Source organism: Sebastes umbrosus, chromosome 22 (genome assembly GCF_015220745.1).
Source record: "Sebastes umbrosus isolate fSebUmb1 chromosome 22, fSebUmb1.pri, whole genome shotgun sequence".
NCBI lineage: Eukaryota > Metazoa > Chordata > Actinopteri > Perciformes > Sebastidae > Sebastes > Sebastes umbrosus.
The window spans coordinates 7,744,567-7,767,349 of record NC_051290.1 but is presented as its reverse complement, the minus strand read 5'-3'; the positions used below and the strand labels follow the sequence as shown (position 1 = coordinate 7,767,349).

The following is a 22,783-nucleotide window of genomic DNA, read 5'->3' as shown; positions in this document are numbered from 1 at the left end:
TCAAACACTCATACACCTGCCCTCGCACCTGACTTCACTTCCACTTTATCGTTGCCGGTGAGAGGAATATTCTCGTTGCGGCAGTAAAACTATAAAACCCTCCGAAAACACATACAAACCTGGTGGTAAAGCAAAGCTTCTCGGGGGTGCTGTTCTAGGAAAGAGGATGGAAATGTGGAAGTTGGACAGCTTGTCCTCCAGCTCTATTGTCTCAGCTCGTTGTCCATCTCAACTGCTCAATCAAGCGTTGAGTGATCCCGACAATCCTGAACCAATTCAGTTTATCAAGGACGAGACTAAACAAACAACACATCCGTCATACAGCATAAGAAAGCATGAGAAATGCACTTGCAAAATAGGTAGGTATCGGAAAGTTATCTTCTCAAAAAGGGGAAGCATCACTTCTACACAGTTCCAAATTTTTTAATTCACAGTGGAAAACCTCCTGGGGCATTAAGTGTGTTCCAAGTCTTTGAAAATAAAAGGTTTGTCCTGTTGGATTATGTCAAATCAGAGAGACCTCCTCGAGGAAAGAAGAAGCTGGACTCCATCCATGTTAAGTTGGCACACATCTGGAAGCTGAAGAGCAGCTTTTGGATCTCAAACACACAGTGTTACTTACAGTAATGCTAAATAATCACTGTATGTCTCCTAGGACAGTGTTCCTAACCTAGGAGTCAGAACCTAGAAGTAATGGTGTCGCCTGTCCTTGGCTTTGGGGGCTGTAGCCCCGGAGAATTTTTTCTTTTGCCCCAAATAATTCTCCACGTTGAGCGATTAAAGCATGGTTTATGCTCGCCGTAGTAAAGCCGCCGTGAGGTGAAATACACCCCGACAGGGCGATGTGGACTTGCGTCGCCCTGAAGGGGTTTATTTCACAACAATGACCCACTAGCTGTTCATTATCCTGCTTATTACATGGCTACATACGTAAGAAATCAATAATTTGACTGTGTGTTATACATAGCAGACGTCTGCAACAAAGAAATAACAGACAGTAGAACGCTCAGATTGACCAATCAGAATCGAGTATTCAACAAAACCGCGGAATAAATAACGATAGTAACATGTAGTGCTTCAACACAAGTACATGCAGTTTGGTTGTTAGTGCTGCCTACAATCTAATCATGGTTCTTTTTATGGTTGCAAGTTGATACCGACAATGCCAAAGCTTTTCCTGTATTTTGAATAACGGGTCTGACTTAGAACAAAGTCAGAGCCAAAAGTTGGATCCCAGCAGAGAGCTTAGGAGAGGTTGAGTGAGGGGAAAAGAACGGAAGGTAGAGAGGCAGTGAAAGGGAACAAAGGGGAAGCAGCTAATAGTTTGGAGGATCTAGGAATAAAAAATTTATAGGGTAAAATAAGGTTCCTTTAGTCCATCCGTCAGCATTGCTGCAGTGGAAATTAGTCTTTGCTTGAGTCTACTCTCCACCTCCACAGTGCACTTCTACAATACCCAGTTGTGTGAAATAGTTATTCTCTTCTGAATCATCAGTCTTGGGTTGCAGACTTTGCCTGCCTTTTTCATTTTGTGTCAATATTTCCTGCTGGTTTTATGCTTTTTTTTTTAAAAGCCTGTGTAACAATTCACAAGTGAATTACTGTTTTATATTGTATTTTATAATGGGAGTTTGGGAAATGTGTCGATGTTAAACAGTCTATAAAAAATAGTACCACTCTGTAACATGTGAGTACAGAGGCTTCATGTGTCTCCAGATGTACATCTTACAGATTTATGATCAAATGTGTGCTGATCCTTCTTCAGCTCTCCCCTTCCTCTGTCTCCGTCCTTAGCTTTTTTAAAAACTACTTTTCTACTGACCTCAGCACTCCTCTTCATCTTCAATCAGTCCCCCTTTCCCCACCTTCTCTTTCCTCTCATCCCTCTTCCTTCCCCATACGTCCTCCTGCTATGGCTCCTTGCCATCCCTCGCCCTCTGTCCTCCTTCACTTATTTGTCTTCCTCCTCCCTCACCTTATTTCTCTTCTGTTCTCCTACTCCTTACATGCTCGCCCCTCTTCATCCTTCATCTTTCCCTGTCCTCCTACTGTCTCTTACTAATGTCCTCATCTCCCCATACTCCCACACTTTGTCCCATCTTCCTCTTTATCTCCCAGCATCAATCCAATACAATTCAGACCCGCGGACAAAAATATAACATATAGATAGATAATTACAAACGTTAAACAAATACCATGAAATATGCTGCTCTCTACCTAATCCGGTCTGCACATACATGTATATTATTTACACTTAACATGCCTCATCATTCCTGTCTGAAACTTCTCTGTGGGTCCAGCACTGCGAGCAACCCCTTTCACATTACTCCATAGACTGTATATAAGATGTGGACGTAGTCACCGTGTTTTTTGCAACCAGACGTGACACTGGAGGGTGGAGCTAAGTACAACAATTTTTAAGAAACCAAAGTGTTACAATTAACTTTCATGAACTGAAAACACACTGTGAAAGGTTTTAAGTTGTAAAAACACGGACAACTCCCAGACAATGCCGTGGTAGCAACCTGGCAATCACAAGGTAGCCCCGCCCTAAAGCATCCCCTGCTTTATGGTCTATTTGACTCTAAATGGGACCGTAATTTACTAAATGAACATCATGCTGTATTGAAGAAGACTTGAAACTAGCAGATTGAGACCATAAACTCATGTTTACAATGTTTACTGAGGTAATAAATCAAGTGAGAAGTAGGCTCATTTTCTCATAGACTTCTATACAATCAGACTTCTTTTTGCAACCAGAGGAGTCGCCCCCTGCTGGCTGTTAGAGAGAACGCAAGTTTAAGGCACTTTCGCATTGGCTTCACTTTTCAGACCTGAAGGTTGCGGCCTGTATTACACTAAGTAATTTGAGCCATTGTTATTATACATATAAAATGAAAAATATTTAAAAAGTAATAGGTACATAAATAATATATATATTGATATATCAGCTTTAAGAAATACAAATTATCTCCCCTCTTTGCTACTACTTAAATACTTACATTACTCTTTGTAGCATTAAATCTGATGTCAGTCAGCACTGCAGGGAAAAAATATAACCAAATAATATGCATATATAAATTAAATAATAAGCTTGTTATCATTGTATTATTATTATATATTATTATTATAATAAATCTTTTTATTTCCTTATTCTGTAACTCTTTTCTTTCACTACGTAGTTTAGCTTTGAATTGATTTGTTCCAACTCTGTATTGTATTTTTTAACTTCTCTGTAGAGCACCTTGAACTTTCCTCTGTGTATGAAACATACTTTATAGATAAAATTGCCCTGCCTTGCCTTACTAGTCGTACCACAATGGATGGGTATACTGTATGGATGAACAAAGAGACAGAAAGGGTTATTGATTATTGTCAAGTCAGAGGGAACAGACGACTCGGCTATTAGACAAATACGCCACTCTCAGACGCTGCAGCCGCAATCTATAACTGCCACAACTCAATTGTCCCTAAATGTCACGCTGTGGCTACATTGTGAAGTGGCAGCTGAATGAAGTGGGAGCAATGAAGCAGAGCAAAGACCTGGAGAGAGAACGAAAGGTCAGAAAGACCAAAGAGGAAGAAAACTGTCTGAATGGCACACAGTGAGAAGAAATGGGCCGGAGAAAAGAAAGTAAAGAGAGAGAGGAGACGTTTTGTGGAGACGGAGGACGTTTTGAAAAGAGGGAGGACGATGAGAACAACGATGACCTAAAGATTGGGATGGAAAAATAGTGAGGCGTCTAACTCACTCAGTCTGCTTTGCCCTCTCACTCTCTCTCTTTGATAGTGGGCAAATCTCTGCAGCCACCTCTCTCTCAGACGACGCATTCAGGACCTAAAGGAATACACAGAACGTCAGAGTCACTTAATGACACAACGGGCCTCACGCAGCAACATTTTCTGTTAAGAGAAAATTATGAGAAGTCAACTCCAGATGCACCAAATTACCACTTACCTGGTGTGCTGAATGATGAATGCCACTTGAGCGTAAATTAGAGGCATGTGGCAGATTGTACGCACGCACACACACAAAAAGTTAAGTTTAAGAAAGAGTTCAGAGAGAGAGAGAGAGAGAGAGAGAGAGAGAGAGAGGGAAAACAGAAGTCACAGTAGTTTTGGAAAACAGGAAGGCCATATTAGCCTCTGTAAACTTTCTTTGTAGCTTTCTCTGGCTTTCCACTACTGATGGCTTATCTGATATCCAGTCAAAGTAAATCCCTTCAAATAACAAGAGCTGTCCTTAAATATGACCATAATGCATTTCACTGCAATGCCTCGGTTGATAACAGCTCAAGACAATCTGGTCTCCATTATAAATGTCTGTCCGCGGGCTCATGTTCTCGTGTTCGTCAACATGTTTTCAACACGTAGATTACTTTCCTCAACCTGTTAATGTTTGAGGCTAAACTGCTTTACGGAGAGAGACAGAGAGAGAGAGTGGTGAAAGAACATGGGAGGTATAAGCAGCGGCAGAAGCAACATTGGGGATTGCCGTAAGTGGTAAACGGAGGTCGGGTGGTGTCCCCCTGATTATGTCAACGGATTAAAACCCTCAACTGCTCCAAGCTTTCTATTTGTTGCCCCCTCACACTGGTGAAAAAACTGTTCTGCGTTGCTAAATAACAAATGGAGCACATACCCTTCAGCAGCATCATACAATGCAAAGCAACATTTAAAGCTGGCAAGATGTGCATAGGAAGTCGATGGAAATGTGCAGCCAGAGGCAAACAGACATTGATTTGTCCTAGAGGACACAGATTCAGTTGTACATGTCAGGAAAAACAAGGAAGGAAGCGCTGCTTGGGTCGGACTGGAATGTAACACGAAGCAAACGCTGTCCACAAGAACATTTTAAATCAAGTAGGCACAATAATAAAGGCTTTACAACTTTACACAAAAGCAATGAACGACGTCACGGTGACTATGTCCACTTCTTATATGCAGTCTATGTGTAAAATACAAAAATGTGGTTGCTATAAATACACTAACAGATTGTAGTCCATGTCCTCAATACTACGACTTCCCTGCATGCACTTTTTTTGCTCCAGAAATTTAACTTAGCAGCAGTAAAGACAGAACATGAATGTCTACATGGGCCTAATTAGCAGACTGGCTGAGCCAACACTTACTGTTTTTAGCTCCATATTGTTGATGCACTACAGAGCTTGGCCTTGAAGGTCCACCATCAGCTGCCATCTCAAAAGAGGAAAACACTATATAACTTGATCAAGGCAACTTATGTTTGTATATAGCACTTGATAAAGTATACTATAGAAATAAAGTGCACAGAAATACACTGTGCCCAGAGGAAAACTGTTTAAGCTACATGATAAAAGCTTAAAACGTTTTGTTCACTTCTCCTACTTGCTGCCGCTCACAAGGACAGAATATAAGGGCATATTTCGAGGACTCTGATGCCTACAGTTGTGAAGCTGTTCCTCTGTTTGCTTCGTTTAATTTGCTGTGTACTTCAATAACTGTGTTAAGTTAAACTGTTAACAACAAATGCAGGAAGGCCAAAGTCACCCAGAGTGCAACAGTGGACGCTCTTGTTTGCTTAATTTTCAAAGTGTCTTTGCTTTAGTGTGCTCACTGGACTTCAGCTAATCTCAGTCAATAGACCTTTAATGACAACTTAGATGTACAGACCGGTGACTCAGCTGAGAATGTGTTAGAGGGCAGGCCGTGGATGCTCCAGTCCCTCACTGCGGTGGCCTTAGAGAGGGAACTGAACCCTAGTGAACGTGGGAACTTCATCTCAACGTACCTGATCATCTTTAACACTAGGTCCAACATATTGTCATTGTCAAAGTTTACTAATATTCTGATTAAGTTTACTTCATATTTCAAGGACACACATAACGGGGGAAATATTCTTTTCTCTGTTACCTTCTCAGTTTGATTAATTTCCTAATCTGAGAAATGTTTCCCTGTTTTTGCGACCTTCCTCGTGATCTCCCCGAATCACCGCGCCGCTTTGTGTTTTATGTGTTTTTATCTGTTTTTTCCAGCGCCTCTGCCGTTACAGGACTGTGATCACCAAGATGAAAATTTACTCAGTGAGTCAGAGGGGAGACATCTCACCTGTACGCTGGCAAACTTCATTATACTTCGCCCGCACTTGAGAAAATTATTTGCCACAAATCACATCTCTTCTTTTGTAAACAGCATCTAATTAAAAAGCGAACTTAAGGTGTTATTTTTTTTCTGAATGTGTGACTTTGAAATCTTTAAAAGGGGATTCTCACCTGCTGTAATCCTCTTTGAAAAGCCACAAAACAAATAAAAATGAAAATAAGTGTGTTTCTAATCCACAGGCAAGGGGAAGGAAAGAAGCACTTTACAGATTTAAGGGTGTTAGGTGTCAAAAACAAGCAAAACAAGAGAAATATGTCAGACATAAAAAAAAGTTATGGTATTAAGGGTAACTGGAGGGCTACCCGTAAAAAAATGCATTGGCACCCAAATGCTTTTTTAGTCTCTCTTATTTGTTTTTGTCTTTTAGAAACTGACAGATCAGTTGGACTGTACACAATCTGTGCTTGTCAGGTTTTACTCAGCTCATTTTTAGGGCACATAAGTGCTCCTATTTCCTCTGTTTCTTTGCCACACTCCCAATCTCCTCTCTGCCGGGGCCAAATGGCTCTGTCTCCCTGCATCTCTCTCTCTCTCCCTTAATTTCTTCCCCTTATTCATCCCTTCATCCTGCTGCTGTCTCTCTCCCAGCTGGCCCTTGGCCTCCGCCCAGGTGGGCTCTTTGCCCTGGAGGATCACGATGGCCTGCATCACTGTCTCCACCGGTGCTGGGGGACGGCCGTGGGACTCGATCTCTGTCATGTTCTTTTTACTCAGAGACTCTAGTAGTAAATGAGAAAGGACAGAAAATAGGTGAATGGATGACCACAGGGTATACATCCTGTTGAGTCAGATACTAATTTATGACTTTTTTTTCTAGTAAAAAGAAGGCCAGATACTTAGATTAACAAATTATGCTGGCAATTTTACATTTTTGAAAAAAAGCTTGTATTTTAGACGTGACACCAAGAAGATTTCATGTTAGAGCTAACGTGGCAATGTACTATCCAGGGCTTAGCTTACTTTCTGCTGCTTGTCAAGCTGTCTTCTGCTGTACAATGACAGACAGGTACTCGTCACACTGTCTCTGGGACTCTGCCACCTGCTTCCTGCTCTCCAGCTCCACAGACGTGGCCTCCACCTCCTCCCGTTGTGTCACTGATCTTAAAAAAGGCTATAACGCAGCTTGCTCACCTGCTACCCCCCAACTCACGGCATTTCTCTGCCAACAGCCTGGATGGACACTCAATCTCTCTCAAACACACACACATACACAAAATCAGATGAGTGGCATAGTGGTTGTTATAGAGACAGGTGTTTCAGACGGAGACATTTATTTACAGACGGAGATTAGTAGAAGTCAGACAGGTGGCAACTGGAAAGAGACTGAAGAGGGCCAGAGCAAAGAGACTTTAAGGAGAGATTTCCTGTCTGTCTTGATACAATACTTACATATTACCTATGTACGTTGAAATAGTATTGGTTGCTTTAATCATTCCTCCTCCTGTCCATACTGGCCATGTAGTGATCCATCCCTAGAACAACATGGAGGAGAAGAAGATCTCTTCTTTAAAACGGTGCATTACTTTTCGTAGGTATGGCTACAAACAGCCTGCTGAGGTAAATCAGGTGGTCACTAGGGGGAACGATTACACATTTAGAGTCCTAAAACTGATTGTAAAAACAACACAGCCCATCATTATCAAATAAACATGTTTGTATGAATTTTGCAAATAGTTTGTTAAATTAGGAAAAACCATTATGAGAACAATAAAAAAAAATCAAAGGCTACTGCTCTCTGACATTACAAGACAGCCCAAGCTAAATCAAGCACGGTGGAAAAGGGCTACGAAACCCTAATTTGAAATGAGGTCTGGTCGAAAGGCTTGCAAATGCAATTAAAGTCAGGTCATGTTTAATGGGCACGAAAATGAAAGCCTCCTGATGTGGAAAGCTGAAAAAAAACAACTTCTCCGTTCCTGTTTAGCCATGTTCAGGATACCAGACAGCAATCCTCTCCCCTCTCTATCCCATCCCTGAACACACAGGTTGTCAGAGGAAGGATGATGAGACTCTAGTCATACTGAGGTAAGAACATAGACATACAGTATAAGAAGTTGACATAGTCATCGTGACGTTACCCATTGGGTTGTAGACTACAGTTTGCAACCAGTTATTTGCAACCAGAAGTGCAACAGGGGGGTGGAGCTAAGTACAATCGAACGCTGAATAAGACACTTTTAGGCAACCAAAATGTCACAATTAACTTTCATGAACTGAAAACACACTGTAAAGGATTAAAATTCTACAACGAAAACATGGACAACTCCCAGACTGAACAACCTGTCAATCTCAAGGTAGCCACGTCCTAAAGCATCCCCTGCTTTATGGTCTATTTAACTCTAAACGGGATCATAATTTACTAAATGAACATCATGCTGTATTGAAGAAGACTTGAAACTAGCAATTGAGACCATAAACTCATGTTTACAATGTTTACTGAGGTAATAAATCAAGTGAGAAGTAGGCTCATTTTCTCATAGACTTCTATTCACTTTCCAGACTCGGAGGTTGGCGCCTAGGTAAGAAACATCAGCCACTAAAACCTTAAGGACAGCAAGAAGACATAAGACTAGACTAGCACTGGGTCCAGAAGGAGACAACAACAATTGTATTCATTACAGCCCATTATAGCTCTACGAACACAGAGTCTGCCCAGTGGTACAAGTAGGGATGAGGTGATACTCAAGGATGCTTTCAGAAGAGTAAGAACATTGGCTACCCTTAAGCAGCAGCATGACCCAATTCAAAGGCATTACCTACAAATATGTTAAGGCAGAGTACGTGAGTCAGTGAGTTTAGCCGGGTAATTGGTGTAGCACGACTCTCCGAGCTCTGCCAATGTGATGTGGATCCTGCTAGCAGCTAGTGGTCGGAGGGCCAGGACGCCTCGTCACCCAGAGAATGGTGATTAGCTCTGGGTAATGGTGCCTGCCAGCCCAATTAGCAGCATTATGTGTGACCAGTACCCTATGCCACTAATTACAACCGGGCCGTGAGTGTGTGTGTGCGCGTGAATCAGAAAAAAGTGAAACGGGTGTTCTGTGAGAAACAATGTGTGTGTATGTGACACCAAGAGAGAGAATGATGTGCATGTGTGTGTGTGTGCATACAGCTGACCCCCTCTGCCACAGCATCCACCCTCTCATTTCCAATTACAGCGAGCCTCAGGTCCTCGCTGCAGCCTCACCCAGCTTACCAGACCTCATTTGCTCGACACCAAGCGTCAATCAGCCATTAACACGCTGATCCCTGGTGAGACAAGACCCACCGTACTCGATGTAATACTGAGGAGCCGCTGAGAGGACCTGTATGTAGCGGCATAATTACATGTATCTGAGGGATGTCCTGTGAGACCGCTACTGTATTTCAATTGAATCTTTTTTTTACATCATTAAAATTATTACAGTGGACCCAATGAATGCACACAAGAGCAAAATCACAAACATTAAGGTAGGGTCGGTAAGTGCTGAGAAACTACCAAGAGTACACTATAGGGCTGCAACAAATACCTTTTTTTGGGCTCCAGAGCTTTGAAAGCAATAAGCAGTGAATATCTGAAGCTTTGGCTGGCGGTTGGGGCGGGTGTTGTTGGAGGTGCTGCATGCGCGTGCGGACCGCCTTGACCTGAGGAGCACTTTAATCTCTTGGTTAGTAGGCAGCACAGACTCATGTCATTAAAGCATGCAGCGATGGCAATTCAGTTTCAAATATCTCAAAAATATATCAACAATTGGATGAATTGCTATTAAAATTGGTACAGACATTCAGTGTCCCCAGAGGATCCTACTGATGTTTTGGCTTTTAGGTGAAATATCTCAATAACTACTTGATAGATGGGCACAACATTTTGTATAGACATCTGTGGCTCCCAGTGGATGTAGCCTAATAAATAACCTTGGTGACTTTATATCTAGCGCCATCAACAAGTCAAAGTTTCAGTCTTTCCAATACTTTGGTATATGACTAAATACCTGCAAAACTAACGATATTCCCATCAGCCTCAGCTGTACTTTGTGTTTAGTGCTAATTATCTAATGTTAGCATGCTGACACTCAAAACTTCTGGTAAACACACCTTACTTTTCAACCACAGATACCTGTTAGAGCCTTTGATTTATTGATTGCTGTCGGGATGTAAAGACAGATTCAACAAATGTTGAAAATGCTGCAAATACCAAAACGCGCACAAAAGGCGAAATAGAAGCTGAGACATAACATGCAGCAGAAAGTTCAATGACTCACTGTTTCCACTTCGAACTGTTGCTATGTTTTTGTGCAGCGCTGAAAACAATCCTGTTGAGGTTTACCAAATTCAACAGGAAATACTGCTTTACATGACAGCTTATTCCCCTCGATTTAACATGTTCATATGAATAAAGACAGTCATAAAATTTGCCATTACTAACATTAAAAATCAACAAGAGTTACCCTTTTCTGCCGACAAAATAACTTTGGTTTGGTTTATTCATATTTACCAGCACTGGTGAGTCATGGCCTACTGCAGCACGACAACACACAAACAAAAGTACAACGACTGCAAACTTTTTGTCTGTGTCTGAAAATCATTCACTCATTCACTCATTCACTATCTAGTGAGTTCTATGTAGAGAACTATTTAGTGAGCTCATCGGCAAAATGAAAAAACATTTCGGACACTACTCATTGCTGTCACACAATTAAAACGTACCAGATCAACGTCTGCTGGTAGACCATCCCTAATAAATACTGATGTGTATTTTTGTGTGTGATAAATACATATTGTAAGTGAGTTCTCTCTTAGTGAAATGCTCTGAGTGAATTTAAGTTCCCCCTGCTAAGCAGTGATGCAGCGTATATGTCTGGCGCTTTTATTGTGAAAGGTAAGAATTAACGGCCGTTGTGAATGTGAGGGCAATAAGCATATTTTCCCAAATTAATAAACACAAAGTCCTCTGTGGTGTGATGCTGCTCTGCTCACATAAAATACATTACTTTCGCTCCACAACTTATGGATTTCTCTCAATTGCGCTGCTCTCTTTCACCGCTATGCATGATGCTATATAGTGCTCAGTTAATGACCATTGTTGTCCACTATTTTTCACAATGCATTGTGGGATATTTTGAGTCCACTATATAGGGTACAACAATTCTCACTACACATTCGGACAGCACTACAAAATGGCAAACTCATTTCAGACACACTTTCACTTTTCACTCTTGGTGTCACCTTTTCAAATTTCCTCCACAGAAAATGTATACGTACTTTGATGTACAACTGGTGAAATTGATTATTTGAATTTTATAAACAATTACAGTATCTGTTTTCCCATGTCTGCTGTAGATCAGATCAGAGATCAGAGCCTACTTCATTGAAACATGGCAACGTGACGCGATGTCCTCCTTGGAACCAAACAGAAAGAACAGTTGTTTTTTTACCCTTATACTGGTGAAGCAGAGTTGTTTACTTGTGAGTTTTACTAGATTATAAAAGTACCCCACAATGTATCAGAAATATACACCGCCAGCGTGTAACACCTTGTTGTTAAGGCAACAATCCACATACAGCTGCTGGAGGGAGGCTGAAGTGCCATTAAGTGCAGCGGCTCTTCAGCCCAGAAGCACTGAAATGTGATTCACACTGTGCTCCTTTTCACAAACCTGTGTGTCGACGGCTTGGGTAAGTTGGTGTATGTGCACGGTGAGTACCTAGCCAAACACATTAGCAGATGAAATTTTCTGCTCTAATTATGGTTGTACAGGCAGGGCTATTCATCTGTGTTAATGTACTCATCGAGGACTACAGGTCAGAACAGTGTGAAAGAAGAGAGAACAGGATACTCAAAGAGATGAGAAGATAAGAGAGGAGAGCACGAAAAAAAAGGGGAGGCAGGAAAATATTGTGGACCAGCCAGTCCTGTTTATCATTTTTTTTTTCAGAATTTGTGTCCATTAATCATTAAAAACACTAATAATGGAAATGTCGTCTATATTTATATTTTCTTTATGTTGTTGGACGGGATTCAGGGAGGATTGATGAATTTAATTTTGTGAGAGGGTGTTGCATCATAATCCTTATACAAGATTCACAATATGTTTTTCTAGGCGATGTGATTTACGAATGCAATGCATTTGTGATTAAGCCAATAAAATCACAGCATTACAGTGAAGACTTTATTACACTTCTGTGCAGAAGACTTTCATAATGCCCTTTCAATATTGTAAATCACATCTTTACAGCACCGCATGACGTTTGGACAGCGAACAAGATGAAATGTAGGCTACTTTAGTCATCAGCGTAACTACACTGAGAGCGGAGAGTCGTCAGTCAAGACAAAAGCACATTTATTAAGTGCTGCTGTTGGTTGAAAAGAGGCTGTCTGAATCCGGTCCAAACATTCCTGCTATCACAGATCATGCAGACAAAGTACTACAGGACACTAGACGAAATATTATGTCGCGCTGCTCGCAATAAATAAACAGAAGATATTGATGGGTGGCCAGGAGAGGTGGGGTGTAACGTGACAGACAAACAAAACAATACACTACACTCAGCACCAACCCACGGATGTGTCTCAGGGTGACGTGTCTGTGTCTCACACTGAGTTCCCACACATTACAGTGGATGCAGCAATTGTTAATCAGTCTCATTTTTATCTTCTGAATTGAAAATTAATTTTGGTTGAGGGTTTGGGTACGCAATGTGCCATTGAAAGGCATTGCAACCCAGTGCTTCCCCTTGGCGTCGGGCCCGGTACAAGCTGATATAGGACACAGTGTGCTGCAAGGAAACAATGAAGAAAGACTGTACCTGAAGGGCTCTCCCACTGGGCTCATACAGGTTGTTCCTGACTCACTCCATCGGGTAGCTCAACAAGGAGTCAGGAGTCTTCCCCACATTGTTTTTCCTGGCAGAGCGTTGCATATCTAGAGGTAAAAAAGACAACAGAAACAGGACATACAAATTTGTATTAATCCATTTTTCTAAATTATCTCCTCAAAGACCAGCTTGTCACAATCGTCAGTGAGTCATTGAGTGATTGAGTGAAACTGAACCCAGGCAGTGAGTGTGCTGCATCAGCTGTGTATAAAACTAAGCTGTAAAACATTTTGGCACACGATATGTAGCTCACCGTGTCAAGATGAGTCACACCTGTTGTTTTTAGCACTTCAAACTACTCACTGCTTTGAAATTGAAGGCCTTCTGGAAACAGTGTTAGACAGAAGTCCCATTTACAAATGTGTACATAATGATTTAACTGTGTTTTGCCTGATTTGTTGAGTGAAGTCTAATTCTGACCTGTAGCTCATCTATAGCATTTTATTAAAGGACCAGTGTGTAACAATTAAGGGCATCTATTGGCAGAAATGGAATATAATATTAATAAGTATGTTTTCTTTAGTGTATAATCACCCGATAATAAGAATTGTGTTTTCGTTACCTTAGAATGAGACGTTTATATCTACATAGGGAGCAGATCCTCTCTCCAAGTCCGCCAAGTTGCACCGCCATGTTTCAACAGAAGCCCAGGAAGGACAGACCTAAACTCATGTTTACAATGTTTACTGAGGTAATAAATCAGGTGAGAAGTAGCGTCACTTTCTCATAGACTTCTATACAATCAGACTTATTTTTGCAACAAGAGGAGTCCTGCTGGATATTAGAAAGAACGCAGGTTTACTTTCACATTGACTTTCACTTTTCAGAACCGGAGGTTGCCCCCTGGTCAAAAGCTTGTTCCATGATGCAACTTGCAACTTACTTTACCTTTGCGTTTGATTTTTAGTCACTTTACAGCAATCCAACTTTGTGTTACTTGTTGATTTGATGGAAAAATTAAAAAAATTTTAATATGTAAGTTTAAAAACAAGAATAAAGACAAACCTGCTTTTTGATGTCTGTAGTCAAGGACAAAAAATCACCTTCTGTAATGCAGCTGAATGAAGAGGATGAGAGGAACTAACTGTACAAAGGCAGGGGTAATTCATCAAAATGGTAATTAAGGTCACTGAGTCAGGAGCCAAACTTCTTTATCCTGTTTTTCTCTGAATAATTGAGGAAGTCATTAACTACAAATTGTGTTCATTGTCTATTGAGCAGCTCTTTGATGGATCTTTCAGATTGGAGAAAAAAAGATTCTATTTGTGGGTTTTGGACGCTCTGCACCTTGAACAAGTCGCATTTCTCCTGCTGCTTAAACAAGAAAAGTTGTCCGGAGTTACAGTAATTCTCTGTTTGAAAGTGTAGCCATGTGCAGCAGCTGTACATCAGGAGTACGCTCCGTCAACCTTTCCTGCATAAATACAATTTGAAGGAAAACAGAAAGCCTGATTATCTCAAAGAGATGAATAAATACAAATTAGCTCTGCCGTCACATTCCAAATGTCACTTTGTTGATGTTGAAGTAAGATGCGGTTAGACGGGAGCTACTTTTAGCGGGGAACCAAATATGAGATGACAGCAAATAACTGTGACAAATGGCGTCTGTGTAAAGTGTCCCATTTAGTGGAGATCAGCAACATAAGGGGCGACAGTCTGAGTCAATTAATATTTAATGTTCAGACACTCACAGCAATATAATTCACTGCAATTATGCGCAGATGAACTTCTCTTACTCAATCTGAGGCACAACAATCTCTATCCCTCTGCCGTGTTGATCATTCAGCTGTTTTCAGAGAGCTGTTGCAGTTCAATACGTAGTGAAGAAGCAGCAGCATGGTCTGCAGCAGAAGACTGATGAGAGATATATGAGACCATGGTTCGATCTAATCTCGTTTCATTTCCGTCTTTGGTTCCAGTTTTCCTTGTTTTAATTTCTTAGAGGTTAGGGTGATTTCCTGAGCAGAAGGCATCAGATGTAGTCGTGTTCTTTCTCAAACATCAGTCAATGTGCAACTGATGTAGTACCGATCTGTCTGTGTGTGATCTCACCTTGTCTGAACTGATGCTTGCTGTATTGCTTCCAACTGGAGGCGTCATTCTTAGAGAGGCTCTGTCTGCCCGACTGAGGAGAAAACAAACACAAACACATGGATGAATACACATTTAAAGGTACAGTGTGTAGGATTTGGCGGCATCTAGTGGTGTGGTTGCAGATTGCAACCACCCGAGTACCCATCCTCCCACTCCTCCCTTTCCAAGACTGTGGTAACGTGACCCACCGAGTGCTCAGGGGCCATCCTCCAGCGACAGAAGTCAGACGGCGGCTAACGTTACCACAGTTTCACAATCGTGTCAGAGAACTACGGTGGCCTTCAGCAAATGTAAATACGCGAAAGGCTCTCTCTAGAGCCAGAGTTTGGTTTGTCCGTACTGTAGAAACATGACGGAGCAACATGGCAGCTCATTCTTAGCTAACGAAAACACAACAATTCTTAGTTTCAGGTGATTATAAACTAATGAAAAAAATTATATTATATTCCATTTCTGCTAATAGATCCTCCGAAATGTTACACACTGTTCCTTTAAGGCCTTTACACACCAGGGGCATTTTTTTTGTGCGATTATTTTGCACGTTAATAATTTCTTTTGAACTGTTGTTTTTGTTATGAAAACTTAATGTGAATATTACGCAACAAAAAAGCGACACTTTTTTCAGAACGAGGTTTTTCTGAGATTTCGCACCACGAATGAAGGCATCAACCAATCACATTGTGAGGAACAGATTGAGTTGCGCCTATATTTATTTAAGGATAACACGGAGGCTCTGTAGTCCGAACCAAGACAGCAAACGTTATTACCCCTTTCAACCTTGACAAAGGAAGTGCAGACCAGATCCACTCCTTCCATTGTTACCTTTCAGAATAAAAGCCCTAGATTTGCAGGCATGTATTTTGCATTTCAGTGTCGTTTATTCGTCACGCCTTCGGTGTGTAAAGGCTTTTACACGCAGATACAGCAAGCACGCCGTTGAAAACATGGAAAGAAAACTAAACACTTACACACTTATTCATGCTCAGGGATATTTTCCAAGAGAAGAGAGGCATTGCAGCAAGAGAGGCATTTCATGCTGTGATTGGAGACTTAAAAAGCAGAAAATACTACTGGAACTTATTCACAGCACTTGGGCATGCATGGACAACATAATAAACAGAATGGGTAGAGACAGCTTGCACAACTGCGTGGGATGAAATCTGATAGACTGTAATCCAATAGTTTTGATTAACTGCCAAATTCCTTAATTTCTCTTTAATCAGTGATGCATCTGATTAGCACTATCACCAACCATTGACTCTTTGTCCCCACAAAGCGGTTCTTGTTTTTCAGAAGTGTCGTCAAATGTTAATGGATTTCAATTCACACCCACACAAACCCACAGCCATGTACAAACTAACTGTACGACAACACAAAAGCCATCCGTGGAGTGTTGATCCACAATGTGTCTATAGTAATGTAGTGCTATTGACTTGCAGTGGCGTGTGGTAAAGTGGCAGATTGACAGCAGTGTGTCGAGAGCAGAGCATTGGTGCTGAGAGGCCTTCTCTCTCTCAACTACGGGGTAGCTTTTAGCCGCGCCTCATGCTGCGTTTTTCAAAGGAGCTTCAAACTGAGCCTGAATCATAAAACTGGCAAACAGTGAACACAGCAAAGACACATCAGAGTACAGCAGATGAGGACCTCTTATATTGATTGTGGTAATGTACTGGATTGACTGGACAGAACGTGGATGGGTGGATTTGACGCTGTGAGTTGATGCATCAGGGGAATTTTCTGCGCAGCATGTCCATTTATATACATGTGTGTGTGTGTGTGTGTGTGTGTGCGTGTTGTGTCTTCATACACACCAGATTCACTCAGGAAATCACCTGACACACACACAGGAACACATTCATATCTCCAGCCGTATTCATCAATCTGTCAGTTAAGATATTACAATCCATAGATTCTCCAAAAGATAATTAAATCACAGCCCACCCTCTAATCCGTCATCTTATCTGTGAGGCCATCTTTACACCATGACAGTAATGAGCTTTAAAGGTTCATTCCGCCAAAATACTACTTTCTGTCTAACGAGTTAATTAATTTCAACTTCCAACTTTGACAGTATTACAGTTTAGCTTCAGCTCTTTTTTTGGGTCATGCAATTCAGCTTTCAACTCTGCCAGTTTTACAATTCAGTTCCGTATTTTCAGCAATTCATTTCAGCTGTCAGCATTCCCTTGCATTTTAAGCAGGAAATGCATTTTCTAGTTTTACATACTATTATTATTTTACGTAACAAACATACTTATTTCATGTACTTATTTTACGTAACAAACATACTTATTTTATGTAGTTATTTTGTGTAACAAACATACTTATTTGATTGACTTATTTTACGTAACAAACCCACTTATTTTACGTACTTAATTTAAGTAACAAACATATTTATGTTACGTACTTATTTTACGTAACAAACTTACTTATTTTACTTACTAATTTTATGTAACAAACATACTTATTTTAACCCAAACCACAACGTTTTGTGAAGCCTAACCAAGAACTTTTGTTGCCTAAACAAGTTCTGTGCTACAGGGGCTTGCAGCGTTTACTTACTAATGAAAAACCCTTGACAGCTCAAGATATTCTCTTCATTCTATTTGCAAGGATATATCAAACATTAAAAGTAATTTACTTGGTAAAATCTCAAATGTTCCTTGACCTGAGATATATATAATTGTTGCACTATGTTAAAATGTATTATGTATCAGGATAAACCCCTTGAAATGTCCCATCTTGCTTTCGGCCAGGTAACTAGGAATCTTTGCGTGGTGCTTGTTGCAAATGGCAGCAAGAGGTACGTGAATTATTTAACTTTATAAAACTCAGAGCTGAGTTTTGGGTGAATACAGGGCCTTTCAATTAGAGAACAGGATGTTCTTCTCCTCTGTTTCTGAGTTCGGCTGATAAAGTGGATTTATTTTTGTAATACTTCACCCACAAAATGACCATTTGTATAATAATTCTCTCATCCCATGTTGCCTTGAATTCTTGAAGAAAACTATGTTTTACTCGCATGCCTCCACGGTGAACGAAGAATCCAAAAACAGAGAAAAGTCTTGATGAATGAATGAAAGCTACATCAAAAAATCCATTTACAATCTCTCATACAACTCGTGCAGTATAATCCAAGCCTCGTTTATCCAGTCTATGCTCCCTGCTTCCAAAACACACATGCATTTTCGCTAAAACCGTACAATTTAAAACACTTACTCAGACTTGGATTGTACTGCACAAGTTGTGTGAGATGTTGTAAACTGATGTTTGATATATTTTTGCTGTTAAACCCTCTTTTCTCCGTTTTTGGATTCTTCGTTCACCGTGGAGGCATGCGAGAAAAACATAGTTTTCTTTTCAAAGAATTCCAGGTAACACGGGGTGAGTAATTGATATACAAATGGTCTTTTGTGGGTAAAGTATTCCTTTAAGATCTTGCCTGATGCAGCAAGTTTATTTGCAGAACACTTAATTGGAATGATAAAAAAACATGATAGTAAAAAAGAGATAAAACAGATGCAATCAATAAAACGCTGCTGAGATAAAAATGCCAAAGAGGCTTATATCAAGTTCTCACCTCAAGACAAACAACAACAAATCAAAATGAAATGCTACATCACTATCACAGACAACCAAAACCAAAATGACAATCAAAAAACAAGCATCCATAAAACAAACTAAAGAAATGATAATTACTTGTATATCATTAAAAAGGAAAAAATGACCATCCCAGTGATGTTGCAAGCCACAACTCGTCTGCTTAAATAAATTAGACTGTTTGATGGTTTGAGATCTTAATAAATCAGAATAACACTCTTGAACAGGGAGAATATTTATATTACTGCTTGAAAAACAATCTGACATTTACAAAAAAAATGATAATCACCTCTCTAGTTGATAACAAGAAGCTATATTCTCAGACTCAGACACATTATGCTCTGCGAGAATAACACTCAATGCTGCATCTTAATGCAGTAAAAGTCACATCATGCGACACAATTAACACTGTAGACTTAGTTTAGTGCTTTAAAATGACCACAAAACTGGACAGTGGAGTAGAAGGAGCATGAGCTAAAGACAGGTTAACATCCATTGAATCTGATAGATGACTTCTTTGTCTTACACATATTTGTTTTTCTTACATACCTTAACAAAAAGCATCCTAAAATCTACTTGGCAGGCCTTGAAATTAAAAGCAGATGAACATTAGTTTATAACATTTTCTGCCTCTTTATTACGATTGATTTGACCGTGACAACGTACGCTATAATTAAGTGAATAATGTAATAATTTTGCAATAGATTTCAATTGAGTCATTAGATTTAGTTAACAGATTTCCCATAAAAATGTCAACCCAGCACTGATGTATTCTCTACACACACTGATCAATAACTCTATTATGAGAGGAAACCCTCCCATGAATATCGTGCTCACATCAGGATTTAGCTATGTGTTATTGTAGTGGTAGAAAATATGTGTAATCTATGCTCATACTGTAGAGTGGATAATACCTAGGAGATTACACACAAAGATAGATGGGACTGCGCTGCTCACAGAGTATTGATATTCAAATATCCAGCTGATATTATCACAAGTCTGGAGGGACAAGCAGGCGGAAGGAGCGGTAAGATAACTTGATTGAGCGGGTGAGAGAAGAAAATATGCACAAAAGAGAGCGATAGAGAGATGCTGGTTACCTGAAGAAGCACTCGTGGATCCAGACAGTGGATTTTGGTATTAGGGAAGTCTGAGTGAGCTCTCAGCAGACTCTGAAACACCCAGAGGGAGACGGGGAGGTTGACAGAGAATACATATACATACATAGTTGAGTTCATCCTCGTAGAAATGTAAAAAATATCATTGTGAATATTAAACTAAATAGCATATTGAAATGGATTAGTTTCTATTTTGTACATGCACATTTGTCATATGTAACCAAAATAAACTAAAAGTCGCATTAATGCGCTAAAGAAATTAGTGGCGTTAAAACGAATTTGCTTTAACGTGTTATTATCCGTTAACTTTGACAGCCCTAATTGGGACCTACAGTAACTTGGTCTGATGGGTTCTGCTAGGACTGAGGACTGTGAGCGACTCAGGTTTCAGTCAGACTTACAGTAAACATGCGGGTCATGGCTTTGTTATTGAGGCGTATTGGCTGTCTCTCTGGAGAACTGCTGTCATCAAAGTACACAAACATGTCAAAGGGTGGGTTCCCTTTCCACTCATTGTCATATTCATCGGACTATTTTCAGCTCAGGTTTGGAGAGTCTCTAAACAATACACAGCCACCACAGAATGAGGATTCGTCCACCCCTCTGCCTCATGATGTAAGTCAAAGAAAAAGTTCTGAAAACAAGTAAAAGTCAAGCTGCTTTTAGCCCCTTCAAAATCCTTAGTTACTGTGTGCCCTCATGGAATAACACTATAAAATATAGTGAGCTAATTATTCTAAATAAAACTACTATACTACTACTACTACTATAGTAATAACCCTTCCCCCTTCATCCCACTGTCCGACAACAGAAGGTGTGGTTCAAGCCAGACTCGGCAGATCAAGGCCAGACACTGGGCAGTTGGGCGGGGCTCGTGACTGGAAGATGGTGGCAGACTTAGGCCAGAGGCTCTGCTTCCCAGCAGAGACCAACCTCTGACCAGATTGTGCTATGATCGAGCTTACAGCGCCTTTGGAGGATGCAATGGAGGAGGCCTACGAGCCCAAGAAACTGAGGTATGCTGATCGGGCAGCCGACGCTCAACAAAGTGGCTGGAAAGCAATGGTCCGACCAGTTGAGGTAGGCCGCAGAGGGTTTATAGCCACATCAAGACCTCTCCAGAGTTGCTGAAAAAGGCAGGCAGTGGCTCTGGATGAAGAAGAAAGACTCCACCAGGGCCACCTAGGTGAGCTGTGGCATCTAGGGGGTGATCCCGGGACACCGTGAATCACTGCTGAACCCTCTGGAGGCGTTGTGGAGCTATCAGCGAAACACAGAGGAAAGAGGGCATGCACTTGATAACCCAGAAGATGCCATCGCTCACTTGATCACCCTACTGAGTCTAGGCAACCTGCCTAAGGTGTGCAATTTAAGGGATACCATAAACTAGTCCTATAGAACAAATCATGATGAATAAGAGCACATAATCGTAGAATCTGAAGGGCTGGAAGCAGATCGAGTTTGTGTAGCTTTTAGTTTAATGAGGCAGAGAGCCAAATGCTTCCTTGAACAGTTTAAGAAGTTCAAACCTAAAGAAATGAGCAAAGATGTGTCTGGCGTGAAAAGAAAACTAGCCGTAACAGCATAATACAGTTCTAAGGTGGCCTGAGACCCAGACTCTCCAATGGTCTTCACCTCCTCCTTAATCCCTGTAACTTCTGGTCGATCATGGTACCGTAGATCTGCCTGATCTGGGACTCCTGCATGTAGAAAAGACAGGTCTCTTCAGGTTTTATTCATCTTGTAAATTACATGGATTTCAGTGTTATAGTAGTAAAGACAAAGAAAGAACAGGAAACACATAATGAAGGACATACATCAATGAAAGATGAAGGAGAGTAACAAAGCCATTTCATGTTGTCCACTTCACATATTCAAGAGGCAACCCTATAATTATTTCCTGAATGCAACATGGCTAAAAAGCAAATTTATCTGGTTTCTCTGTGGCAGGCAGGAGATGAGAAGAGTGGAGCGGAGCGAGGGAGAAGAGAACAAATAAGAGGATGAACCAGGAGGGAGAAAAAGGAAAGGGGCCGGGGACAAGTGGCGGAGGTAAGACGGACCGGGAAAGGTTGAAAGGAGCACAACAACAGAGATGAAAGACTGACAGAAAATTGAAAAAGACTGAAAAGAGACGAGGGGTGAGCTGGAGAGGGCGTGAGCAATGAGTGGAGAGAGCAAGGAAAGTATAAAAAAGCCAAATGAAACAAAAAGAAAGAAACAAAGAGATTGAGGAAATCAAAAAAAAAAAAGAGAGACGGGGGAAACATTTGCAGCCAGGCAGCCTTTCAGTCAATCATAATCTCCTGGGTGTTGGATACGAGAGAGAGAGAGAGAGAGAGAAAGAGAGAGAGAGAGAGTGCAATTTTGCAGTGGTTATCATTATCATCACAGCTATAATCATAATCAGGGTAATTCCAGTGTGGGGAGATGGAAAGGCGCATGGCACAGGGTGATGGAGGAGGATAAAATGTCAGATAGGAGGAACAAGGACATTACAGGGTGTAACCATGGCGAAATGCACAGAGACGGGGATACAGTCGGTGGATGAGAGTGAAAGCAGGACACGGGGTGGAGAAAACAGACAGATTGCTAAAATGAGTAGGAGGCTCTTTTAATGAAATCAGACAGTCACAGGTTTACAAAGCCTGTGTTGATAATAATAATAATGTTTTTAGGGCACCACAATGTAATGGCAACGTAATCACCCAGATTATAAAACCAGGGTCGTCTGCAGTTTCGATACTCCTTCTACTATTACAACTACTATTACTGAAATATGAAGTAAAAGATTAACTAATTGAAAACATGTGAAATTGAGAATAACTGTTATATCTATTATATAAATATATAATATTTGACTGTTTCATAACAAAAAAATTATAGCAAAGAAAATATCTTCTTTGTCAAATGGTACTGGAGAACTTTCAAGGCTTTGCTTTTATATGTAATGGATAATACAGTTTAATATTATT

The 22,783-nt window shown here is 40.7% G+C and overlaps 2 long non-coding RNA genes across 3 annotated transcripts in view; both read right to left on the bottom strand.

The window, feature by feature from the left end:
- Window positions 1-3,837: 3,837 nt before the first annotated feature.
- LOC119481289 lies at window positions 3,838-13,668 on the bottom strand. Its single transcript, XR_005205160.1, has 3 exons — window positions 13,559-13,668; window positions 12,928-13,043; window positions 3,838-5,770 (listed from the first exon to the last, which is right to left on the bottom strand). It is a non-coding gene; the product is annotated as an uncharacterized LOC119481289 (long non-coding RNA).
- Window positions 13,669-21,233: 7,565 nt separating this feature from the next.
- The window catches only part of LOC119481245, a 63,027-nt gene continuing 61,477 nt past the window's right edge, over window positions 21,234-22,783 (bottom strand). For both annotated transcript variants that reach the window (XR_005205144.1, XR_005205145.1), the window contains one exon: window positions 21,234-21,529. This is a non-coding gene — a long non-coding RNA (uncharacterized LOC119481245). The remainder of the gene's footprint in view (window positions 21,530-22,783) is intronic.